This window comes from Cnephaeus nilssonii, assembly GCF_951640355.1.
Source record: "Cnephaeus nilssonii genome assembly, chromosome: 14".
Classification (NCBI taxonomy): domain Eukaryota; kingdom Metazoa; phylum Chordata; class Mammalia; order Chiroptera; family Vespertilionidae; genus Cnephaeus; species Cnephaeus nilssonii.
The window spans coordinates 8,140,359-8,151,395 of record NC_137085.1 but is presented as its reverse complement, the minus strand read 5'-3'; positions in this window follow the sequence as shown (position 1 = coordinate 8,151,395).

The following is an 11,037-nucleotide window of genomic DNA, read 5'->3' as shown; positions in this document are numbered from 1 at the left end:
CTCGCCAACCCAGCTGAGCGGCGGCGAGGGCCGCGCTGCGGGCGCCGGTCGTTTGGTAGCGTGGACAGGGGCCAGGGCGGACGGGTGGGGCCGCAGCCGCGGCTCGGGTTCAAGGCGACACACCAGGTTCTCGCCCCGGCCCTGCCACGTCTCCTCCCCGGACACTGAGGCAAACCTCCCGCCTCTCCGGCCCTCAGTGTCCTCATCTGTGAAGTGGGACTAATGACCGGCCTTCCTTAGGGTGATCGTGCGTGTGAACCGAAGTGGTGTTAGCAAAGCACGGGCCTGAGCCGGGAGACGATCAGTAGTATCGATCCGGGAGACCTGGACACAGCGCCTCTCCTCCTTGGGCCTCAGTCTGCTCGGCGGAAAATGGGAATCACAGTCGTCTCGCCCTGTGAGTCCTCCGAGGTGTGGGGAGGGAGGACCCGAAGCTGCCAAGGTGCGGGAGCTGGGAGGACGGACCGGCGGAGAAATCTTCCCTGGTCCCTTCCTGGGGGCGGGGGAGGGGTCCCGGCCGCCCTGGGGACAGAGGGGTCCCCTGGCCCGTCTGGGGAATGTCCCGGTCACTTCCCTTTTTTTTCAGATGGACAGAAACGAGGAAGGATGGCTCGAGTCCTGCCCCTGCCCCTCAGGCACCTAGGGTGGGAGAGGGTTCAGAAGCCAAAATCTTCAAGCCGAGAAACAGGACAATTACGCGCTGCAGCGAGGGACCGAAAGGCCCAAATCTGCAGGCTCCGACCCTTGGAAGTGTCTGGGCCCCGTGGGAGGCCCCCGGCTGCTCTGGGAGCTGGCACCTTGGTGGTGGGACCAGAGCCCGGGAGGCCCAGAGCAGACCCGTTCTCATCTGGCTCACCCCACCGGAACGAAGGGAAGAATCACTTTGCTTCTCTGAGCCTCAGTTTCTCCGTATGTGAATTGGAAAAGACTGGCCCTGGAGAAGGGGTTCTGCGGTCCCCATGAGATTGCGGACAGTCTTGGTGAGGAGGAAGGAGAGAGGGCCACAGCCCGTTAGTTGCAGACCCCCCCCCCCAAACCCCTGAGAAAGAACAGCATTTGCCAGAGCTGGAGGTGGGGGCTCTGCCTCTGAACCGCTCCCGTCAGGGAGGGGGGCCCTGGGAAAGTGGCAAGCAGGAGGGGCACCTCCTCTGAAGGCGAGTGAAGGAGGCTGAGGGGGGCAAGGCTGGACGGGGTGAGGGGGAGGGTCCGAGGTAGACTCCTCTAGGGTGGAGCCCCTGGGGTCCGCTGGACATGGCTGAGGAAGACGAGGCAGTGTAAGCACAGCCTGGGCAGGCGGGCAGGTGGGTTGGGGCTAGGCTCCAAGCCCGTCCTCCCCTCTCTCCTCACCTGGACTCTCCTCTTCCGGGAGGTTCTTGGGTTGACCCTCCAGGCCCCACTGCACTCACCCCTCAGCCCTAGGTTCCAGCTCATGTGGGGAATCACAGCCTCCCCCCCCCTCAGCCCTAGGTTCCAGCTCATGTGGGGAATCACAGCCTCCCCCCCGCCACTCCCCCCCTCCCCCGTCAGCCTGCCCAGGGAAGCAAACATTGACCTGACCAAGCCACAGACCCTGGACTGACAGATGGACACTGGGGACAGACACACAAATCCACACAGAGACTCAGAGACACCACAGAGACAGCAGACACGCAGGCAGGGAGATCCAGGGACCACGGACACGTTCGCAGACTACTAGCCTGGGGCCAACACAGCCCTGTGAACACTGGCCACCGATCGACCGCGGGACACCACAGACCCCCGTACAGCCTGTCCCCACAGGCCCAGCTCCCCCCAGCAGCCGCCCAGGGAAAACGGGGGGGTAGCAGGGTGGGAGGGGAGGTCTGGGGAGATCCCTGACACTTCTCTGCCCAGAGCGGCGGGCACCGGTCACTCTGCAGAGCAGGCAGTGGCTGGGCCAGGCCGCAGGGAGGCACTGAGGAGGGAGGCTGGCCATTAGAGGCCTGGGCCCAGGCCCTCACTTACGCAGCGGAAGGCGAGCTCTCGCGCCGGATGAGGGTGGACAGTGGGCACCGGGGGTCCAACGGGAGGCTCTGGCGGCCCGAGCGGGGCAGTGGTGACGGTGGACACACGGGAACTCCTTCACGCCACGGCGGGCGGCGGGCGGACAGTAGGCTGGCCCTGTCCAACCGTCCTCCTCCTCCCCGCCCTGGGTGGGGGGGGCCACCGGAGGCCCAATTGGTCTCTGCCCCCACGTGACTCTGCAGGCCTCTCTCCTTCTTTGTTGGTGTTTCTCTTCATTTAGGTCTATTTTTTTTCTCCTTCTAAAAGAAAAAAAATATATCCCTATCTATCTGGGGGCCGCGGGTGGGGGTGGAGGCCAAGGCACTGTGGAGGCCTTGGCCAGCTGGCTGCTCCAGGCCGCTGTGGGAGCCCAGAGGCAGGGACCCCACGTAGGCGGGTAGGCAGCCCCGCTTGTTAGCGACTGGGTGGGAGTGGGGCCTGATTTATGGGCAGCTCCCCCACCCGGCCTGCAGCCCGGCCTCTCTCCCCTTGAATGGCTACCTCCCTGGGCCTGGCCCAGCGGGGTCCAGTCTGGCCCAGACGTGGGAGTGGAGTCAGGTAGGCCTGGCCGGAGGAGGGCATGTATAACCTGACCAGGTAGCCCTGCGACTTCGGCCTGGTCTTTTTACTCCTCCGGCGTTGAAGAAAGGAAGAGGGCGACCAAGGGCAAGCAGGTGAGCTGACGGGCCACCTCCTGCGTGCATTCCACGCTGGCTTTCTGCATGCCACCATCCACCGTGGCTGCTCATGCTCCCGTGGGTCCCTGGGAAAGTTGAGGCTGGGTCAGGGGGTTTGGCTTCGGTGGCCCCAGGTTGGGGTTTTGTATAGAACAGTGGTCGGCAAACTGCGGCTCGCGAGCCACGGTTTGCCGCTCTGTTGACTAATGAGTTTGCCGACCACTGCGTAAGGCATTACCCTTACCCAGAAGTTTTGACTTCAGGTTAAAGACATTAGTACATTATTAAAATGTTTTTTAAGTGTTTTTCCCTAGCAGTGGTCGGCAAACTCATTAGTCAACAGAGCGGCAAACCGCGGCTCACGAGCCGCATGTGGCTCGCGAGCCGCAGTTTGCCGACCACTGGTCTAGAAGGTCAGGCCTCCCCACACAGCTGGACATGTACCTGTCCAACCTCCGGGCTCAGACAGGTCCTGAACTGTCCTGGTTCCATAGGACCAGACTGCTCTGCTCTGTCCCCCCTTGCTCTCCCTCCCCCCATGCATGACGCATTCTTTTGTGCGTTCCTTCACCTCACTTTTACTGGGTGCACGTTAGGTGCCATCACTGGAGAAAAGGGAAGAAGTCTGTCCTTGGAGGATTTACCTCCCAGCCATTCATCCTGGGGGCTGGCAATCTCTGTTGAGAACCCTTCACTTGAGGAAACAGGTAAGTCACACTGAGCACCTCACTTACCTGGCTTGGGACCAGACGATTTTTCTGGGTAATTGAAGGCAACTATATTTAAAACCGAGTGTGTCGCCCTAGCCGGTTTGGCTCAGTGGATAGAGAGAGCGTTGGCCTGCGGACTGAACGGTCCCAGGTTCGATTCCGGTCAAGGGCATGTACCTTGGTTGCGGGCACATTCCCAGTGGGGGGTGTGCAGGAGGCAGCTGGTGGATGTTTCTCTCTCATCGATGTGTCTGACTCTCTGACCCTCTCCCTTCCTCTCTGTAAAAAAATCAATAAAATAAATTTAAAAAAATAAAAATAAAACCGAGTGTGTCTTCCTCATTGTGCCACTCAAAAGATATTTTTATTTTGAAAATACATACAAGAATTTTACTGGCTGTCATAACTGATCCTACCGATAAGTATATTCTAATCCCACCTACGACATGACATTTAACTGATTTCCCAACATTCATGACCTCTTAATATGTATTTTTCACTCTCAGAAGTTCTTACAAGACGCACTTCTCTTCATATGCCTGAACCTAACTAGTCTTCCCCTTTTAATGCAATGATTTTGTTTCTGGATTAATACCACTCATCCTCTGAATTTAAAAGGAAATATCTCACCCTGGCCGGGTGGCTCAGTTGCTTGGTGCATCGTCCTGTACACTAAAAGTTTGAGTCCCAGCCACAGGCTTAGGTTTCGGGTTTGATTCCTGGTTAGGATGTGTATGGCAAGCAACTGATGGATGTTTCTCTCCCCACTCCCCCTTTCCTCTCTCTAAAAAAAATCAATAAACACGTCCCTGGGTGAGGATGGAAATAAATAAATACACAAATACATAAATACATTAATAAATAAATAGAAATATTCCAGAAACACCCTATGACCAACATGTCACATACATGTAACAAGCAGGACATGTCCCTGTCCAACATGTCACATACATGTAACAAGCAGCAGCCAAGGCCCTCTGCACCTCTTTTAATGGAAGACTTTGTGAGACGGGGACCACTCTCCCTGCCTTCTTAAACAGCACACACAGGCTCTTTCAACACGATGGTGCCATGGAAAGAGCCAGCCTGGCTTTGCCAATCTCCCGGTGAGGCATTGAGCCCTAAGAAGCAGAACGGACAAGGGGCTAGTGGTGAAGACTCCGAATAAATGCCAGTTCTGCCATTTTCTAGCCATGTGACCTGGGATCAGTCACTTCCCCTCTCTGGTCTCATGTTCTCTCCATAAAATGGGGACAAAAATGAGACAATACATGTAACGTGCACAGCGGCTGCCTGGATGCTGTTTGGGCTCAATAAATGTTAGCAAACCACGAGCCAACAGCAAGCTGAAGGACCGGCCGTCTATCCTCAGGGCCCCTTTCTCTGTCGAGTCTGAGATTGCAACCTCACCCTCAACACCGCTGGTGCTTCTGGGATAGAGGCTCACCCCAGCCTGGGGAACCCTCACGGAGAGGCCCAGCGCTGCTTTTCCTGTGTGACAGCGGCCAGCACAGAGCAAGCAAGCAGCACTGAGCGTTTATTGACTGACTGCTCCCCTCTGCACCAAAGGGCCCCCACGCTGCCTGAGGTGTGGAGTTCTGCTGCCTGCCTCCTCCTGTCCCATCGCCTTCTCTGTAGGCCGTCAGCTGTCACTTGCCACCACCCGGGCTGGACACGCCTCACCCCTGATCGCCCTGGATATGTTTATCGACACCGTCTTCCTCTGAGCCCCCCTTAAGGATGAGGCATGCTGAGAGTGAATGGCAAGGCCCTGCGTGCTGGGGCTCCTACCAACCAGTCCACACCTTTGGTCAGTCTCGAACTCTGTCCACCATCCTGGGAAGCAGGTGGTATTTCCCCCTCGCCTCCCAGGAGCAGCATGTGGGAGGTGAGGAAACTCAGGCTCAGAGAGACAGGTATCTTCCCAAAGTCACAGAGCAAGGTTGGGATGGAACCAGGATTCAAATCCAGGCCTGGGAGTCCAGAGCTGGGCTTGCTGACTCAGAGTCCTCTCCACTCAGCCAGAGCTGGGTGGCCTATTTGTCCTTTCCTCCAAGCTCCAGCCCAGGTGGTCCCAGGCCATGAGACCCACCCGGAGGGGAAGGAGAAGTGGTGTAGTCCTGACCCCTCCCTCCCAAGCAAACAAAGCCCAGGGTCTCTCTTCTAAGTGGGGACTTTCCCACAGTGCCAGGCCTGTTTCCTGGAGGTGGAACAAGAGACAAACAGATCAGAGACCCAGAAACTGAAATGGAGGGGATTGAAAGACAGACAAAGAGCCCTAGAGGAATGAGGCATAACAGACCCCGAGATGAAAGAGAGAGAGAGAGAGAGAGAGAGAGAGAGAGAGAGAGAGAGAGAGAGAGAGAGAGAGAGAAGAGGGAGAAAAGAGAAGGAATGAGAAATTCAGAGAGGGAGAGAAATGGGGGGACAGAGAGAGAGACAGAGACATAGCGACAAGGAGGCAGAGAATGAGAAAAGAGGGGCAGGGCCCAAAGCTGGAAGCCCAGGGAGTGTGGATGTGGAGACCCCTCACAGGGCAGCAGAGGGGGTGGGGCTGCTGGCAGCAGCAGAGGCTGTTTCCGCTGCACCCCTTATCAGCCTGCTGCCAGATGTTCAGATCCGATGCCAATGTCAGAGAAGTCCATAGTGCCGGGTCAAGGCCGTGGCCAGCGGGAGCCTCAGCTGCGGTGTGGGGAGGGGTGATGGGGGGATGGGGGCCGGCAATAGACCTGCTTGCCCTTCCCCCTCTGCTCATGGCTCTCTGGGCTGGACCACCTGGTGGGGGTGGGAGACCAGGTACCTCTGGGGACTTCTCCAGCCTGAGAGCAGGGACTTGTGGAGGCAGAGTGGGGGCTCCTGGCAACCTGTGGACACAAACATCTTTGCACACCCACATGAGGAGGTACAGGGACACATGCACATGCAATCCACACTTGTGCACGCGGGTGCACTTGGGGCCAGCCCAGTCTGCGCACAGCTGCCGCACCCCGCTCTCCTCTGCCGGAGCCCTGCTCTGCCTGGTCAGCTGGGTGAGCCCGGCCCCTCACCTGAGCCAGGACTGCAGCCAGAGCAGAAGCGGGGACCCAGCTGGCTCTTCCATGAACAGGACACTTGCAGAACCTGCATGCCCTCAAGGGCTGGGCTGAGGCACCTGGGACCTTCTAGAAGAAGAGCAGGTGGAGACCGTCAGGAGCAGATGCAGGGACTGGGTGTCTGGTGGGCTGGCTGCAGCCTTGGGCCCGGGCCTCTCCGCCATGCTCCCGGAGCATGCAGCCGCAGCTGGGCCCCCTTCCTGGGGTGGTTTATCTCACAGTGCACACGCTCGGCCCTCAAGGGGTGACCCAGCCTTGCTCCCCGCATTCCTCTCCAGCCACGCAGCCGGTGGGCCCCCCACAGCTGAGACAGGGCCTGTACTTGGGGGTGGTCAGGAGCAATCACTCAGAGCCACGCGCTGCCCTCTTGGCCCTAGCCCTTCGCAGCCATGTCTTTGCTTCTCTCTCTGCTCTTGTCTCTGAGCATCTCTCTAATTTTGTCTGTGCCACAGTGAATCTGTCTTCCACTGTGTCTGCCTGTCTTTCTCTGGGAAGGTCCCAGCTTGTTTCTGTTTGTCTCCTCTTCTCTCTTTTCCCTTCTCTCCTCTCCTCTCCCCTCCCCTTCCCTCCCCACCTCTCCCTCTTTGTCTTTCTCTTTCTTCCTTTCTTTTCTTTCTCTTCTCTTCTTCTCCTTCTCCTTCCTCCTCCTCCTCCTCGCGCTCTCTCCCCCTCTCTCTTCCTTGCATGGGACCAAGTCTGGGGCTATCTCTGCTCTTCCTTCTGGCCCCCAGTGGCTTCCCTCAATGGGAATGTAGGTGAGAAACCGGGCTGTGGGCCAGGGCAGAGGGCCTGGGCAAGGGAGGCCTTAGACTTACAATGGATGAACTGGGGCGGCCCAAGCAGCAGAAGTCCAGACCCTCAGACCCCGACCTACTAAGTCAGCCCGATAATGGACATTGGTCAGGGTGTGGGGCTGGGGGCTCCTCCCCAGTGTAGTAGAGAGGACTGGGGGGTAGGGTCGGAGAAGGAAGCTGGGGCTGGAGGTCTCCAGGCCTGAGGGCCTCCTTCCTGTTTGTTGGGAAGTGACTGCCTCCGAAAGCTGCTCAGGGGAGAGGAGGGAGGCCATGACGACTTCCGGGAAGCTGGCGCGAGGCCACCCTCCCTGTGCCCACATGGGGCCTGCTGGCCCTGGCTTAAAATAGTGCAGTTCCTCTGCTGGGGCTGCTGCTGCCAGGCCCGGTCCGAACCTCACGGGGCTGCTCGCTGCTGCCAGGACGGGTCCGAACCTCCTGGGGCCGCTTGCTGCTGCCGGTGCTACCAGCCGAGGCCTGGGGTGGAGGGCTTCACCCCACTCTCCAGTCCGCAGACTGAGGCAGGCGGAGAGTTAGAGAGAAAGTAGGGGTTCCCGAGTCAGAAACCCTGCCTTCCAGTCTCCGCCCCAACACTGACCAGCTGAGACTGGATGGTCCATCTTGCCTCCTTGAGCCTTGGTTTCCACTTATGCAAAATAGGGTGAGTGCCTGGCTTTCAAGCTAAATGAGATCACATAGGTAGACTCTTCAGAACCTCGCCAGGCATCAAGTGGACCTAAAAAATGGGAGTTCCCTTTGCCTCTCTTGCTGGCTGTTAGTCAAACTCCTCACCTGAAGAAGGGCCTCCTTGGAGCTTCCCTCCGTTCCTACACGGCTCCTAGGACTAGGTGTTGATCAGGGAAGGTCTGTGGAGAGGGAGCTTGCAGGGAGGGCAAGGATGGGGCTGTGGTCTCCATGGTGAGACTTGTTGCCAAGGGAACAAGACTCCAAGAGCCCTGGGTCTGACAGTTGGGCACTTTTGCCACAGGATCTGAGAGGCTGATTTTAGGTGGAGCTACACCCCTGACGGGCAGCCAGGCCAAGCTAGGAGGTGGCTTCTGGCTCTGCTACTGGGGTGTGAGGGGCTGCGGCTCCCCTCACACTGCTTCCTTTCATGGATTGACTGCATTGAGCCCCAACTTTGAACCAGCCTCAGTGCGTCCTTAAACCCCTAAGACACAGGCACTGCCACTTCCATTTATCTGACAGGGAAAGTGAGGATCGGAGAGTCATCTATCTGGGTCAAGGCCACATACAGCTGGTGAGGGGAAGGGCTGGAATTACAAGACACGGGAGACTCCTGCTTGATGTGCCTGCTGTCACACAAGCTGCCTGAGGGAAATGGTCCCTGGGAGGGCCTTGGGGAGCCACACCCACCCTGGTCCCAGCACCATCCCCGGCCACCACTTCTGGAGGGTCCTGGCTTCAGACTTACATAACCTGGACGAAGCTGTCTCCTCTTCAGTTACACAGAGATGATCTTACCTCGGAGGGTTTGCTTATGAAGAAGGATCTTAGCACTCAATCAGTACTGGTTTATGTTCATTCCTGAGGTCACATACAAGCTCTATAACCGGAGACTAATTACTTACCCTTTCTGGGCCTTGGTCTCCTTATCTATGAATTGGATCATTATAGCACCAACCTCAGAGGATGGCTTTGAGGAATCAGTAATCGAATGCACAGGAAATGCTGGGCACAGTGCTCGGCCTTGCTCTGAATGTAAATTCCGTTATTCTTCTTTACTTCCAGACTATTGCCTGGCACTCAAGGAACCCAAAAGCTCAGCATCAGTTAAGTAGCAATTTATAAATTTAGAGCAGTGTCCTCAATTGTACTCCATGGAATACTGTCCCAACAATTTTAACAGGAGGAAAAAATGTTGCATGCCCAAATACTTCTGGGTAGACCCAAATTTTCTTCAGGCAGGACTTCTCAGTCTTTAATATGCCAACGAAAGTTGGGAATTGGAGAAAGGTAAGAGTAGGTGCAGTATTTCCCCGATTTTTGGCAATATTCTTTTCCCATGGGGCCATCTTGTGGGTCGTTATGTTCTGAGAAACCACAGGGCTTTGGCGTCTATAGCATTCTTCTTATATCTGGGACAGCCCTGCTTTTCACATCCATTTGGTCGGGTCTGTTCTTTCACCTCTTACAGAAATTGACCCTTTATTGTTTAAGTTTTGTTTATTGGGTTAATAGCAAAAAGTTCAACCAAAGGCCATTACTGAGCTTTGTTACAAACCCCAGACATTCATATTCAGCACTATTGAATTGCTAAGGCTGAGCAGGGAGGAAGCCTGTTGTAACTTTGGTATCAGATAGACCTGGATTCAAAAGCCAATTCTGCCATGTGCTCGAGTCATCCTGGGCCAATGGCTTCATTTCCTCGAGCCTCAACTTGCTTAGAGTAAAATGGGGCTGAGCGCTTCCCTTGCAAAGTGGTTGAGCATTACAGGAGACAGTGCAGGTAAAGCACCCGTGCCCGGCACACAACAGCCGGCCGCAGACATGCTCCTCCTCGCATCTCTGGCTTATCTGTCCCCGCTATGGGGCACGGAACAGTCTATTAATTAGTTCTGCAGCTTCTTTTGTTCTAAAACCACCTCTTTCAAACCTCAAGGGCTCTCTGGTCCCTTGTGCTGGAGGAGGCTGAGGCATGGGAAGGCAGCTGGGCTTCCCTCATTTCACACATGAGGATTTAATAGGCTTTGATCAGACTCTCCTCAGCCTTTATCTTCCCAAACCGAGGAGCCTGTCTTTCCCATTTGTCTCCCTATAACCCCCAGCCTAAGCGCGGGCCCTTCTCTGATCATATGAACAGCAAGATTACAGGACAGTCGGGCTTTGGAGTTGGCAGATCTGGGTTCAAGTCCAGACCCTGACGCTTCATCCCTTGACCTCTCAAAGCCTCCATTTCCTCAGCTCCAGAAAAACTTCATCTATTGTCTGGCAGGATAGGCATTCATCGGTGGACCACCGTGATACACTAGGCAGGCCACCCACCAGCACACTGCTGTCTGAGATGCAGCTCCTCCCTGGACCTGGTCCCTGGCTCTCCTTCCCCAAACTCCTGAATGTGCCATTCAATGTCCCAAGGGCTTCTCCAGCTCTTGCTAATCCCTCCCATTTGCCACCATTCCTGCCCAGCAATCCCTTGTTATACCTGAACAGCCCATATTTTTCTCATTCGTAGCTGGGCCTCCTCTGTCTGGTGACTTGCTTCAAGGCCCACCTTCAATCCCCGTCTGAAGTAGCCCCTCTGAGCAGAACCACTCCCTCTGCTAGGCCATTACAGCCCCGTGAGCACCCTCCATCACACCTGAGCCCACTAGACCGCAAAGGGCTGTGCTTGCCTCTCCCACGAGACTCGGTTCCTCTAGTTATGCCACTTTCTGGCTGGGTGGCCTCAGATGAGTCCCTTCACCTCACTTACCTTAGCTTCTTTACTTATAAAACAGATGACAATCCTTTCAGTTCAAGGAGATTCAGGTTTGTGAAGAGTCCCAACAGTGCCAGGCACAGAGCAGGCACCTCGGTCAGTGCTGGTTCAGGAATTCAAGCAGTTCTAAGTGACACCCCCCTACCAGACCCTTAGCAATAGGGTGGGTGTCAGGGACAAGCAGCAACTCGATCTGAAGGCATGAGCCAGCTCCTTAGGACACCCCACCGTCCCTCCCCAGAACCCCAGACAAGCTTCACAGACAGATGCCATGTGCAGGATTCACATTTATTGGTTCAAATA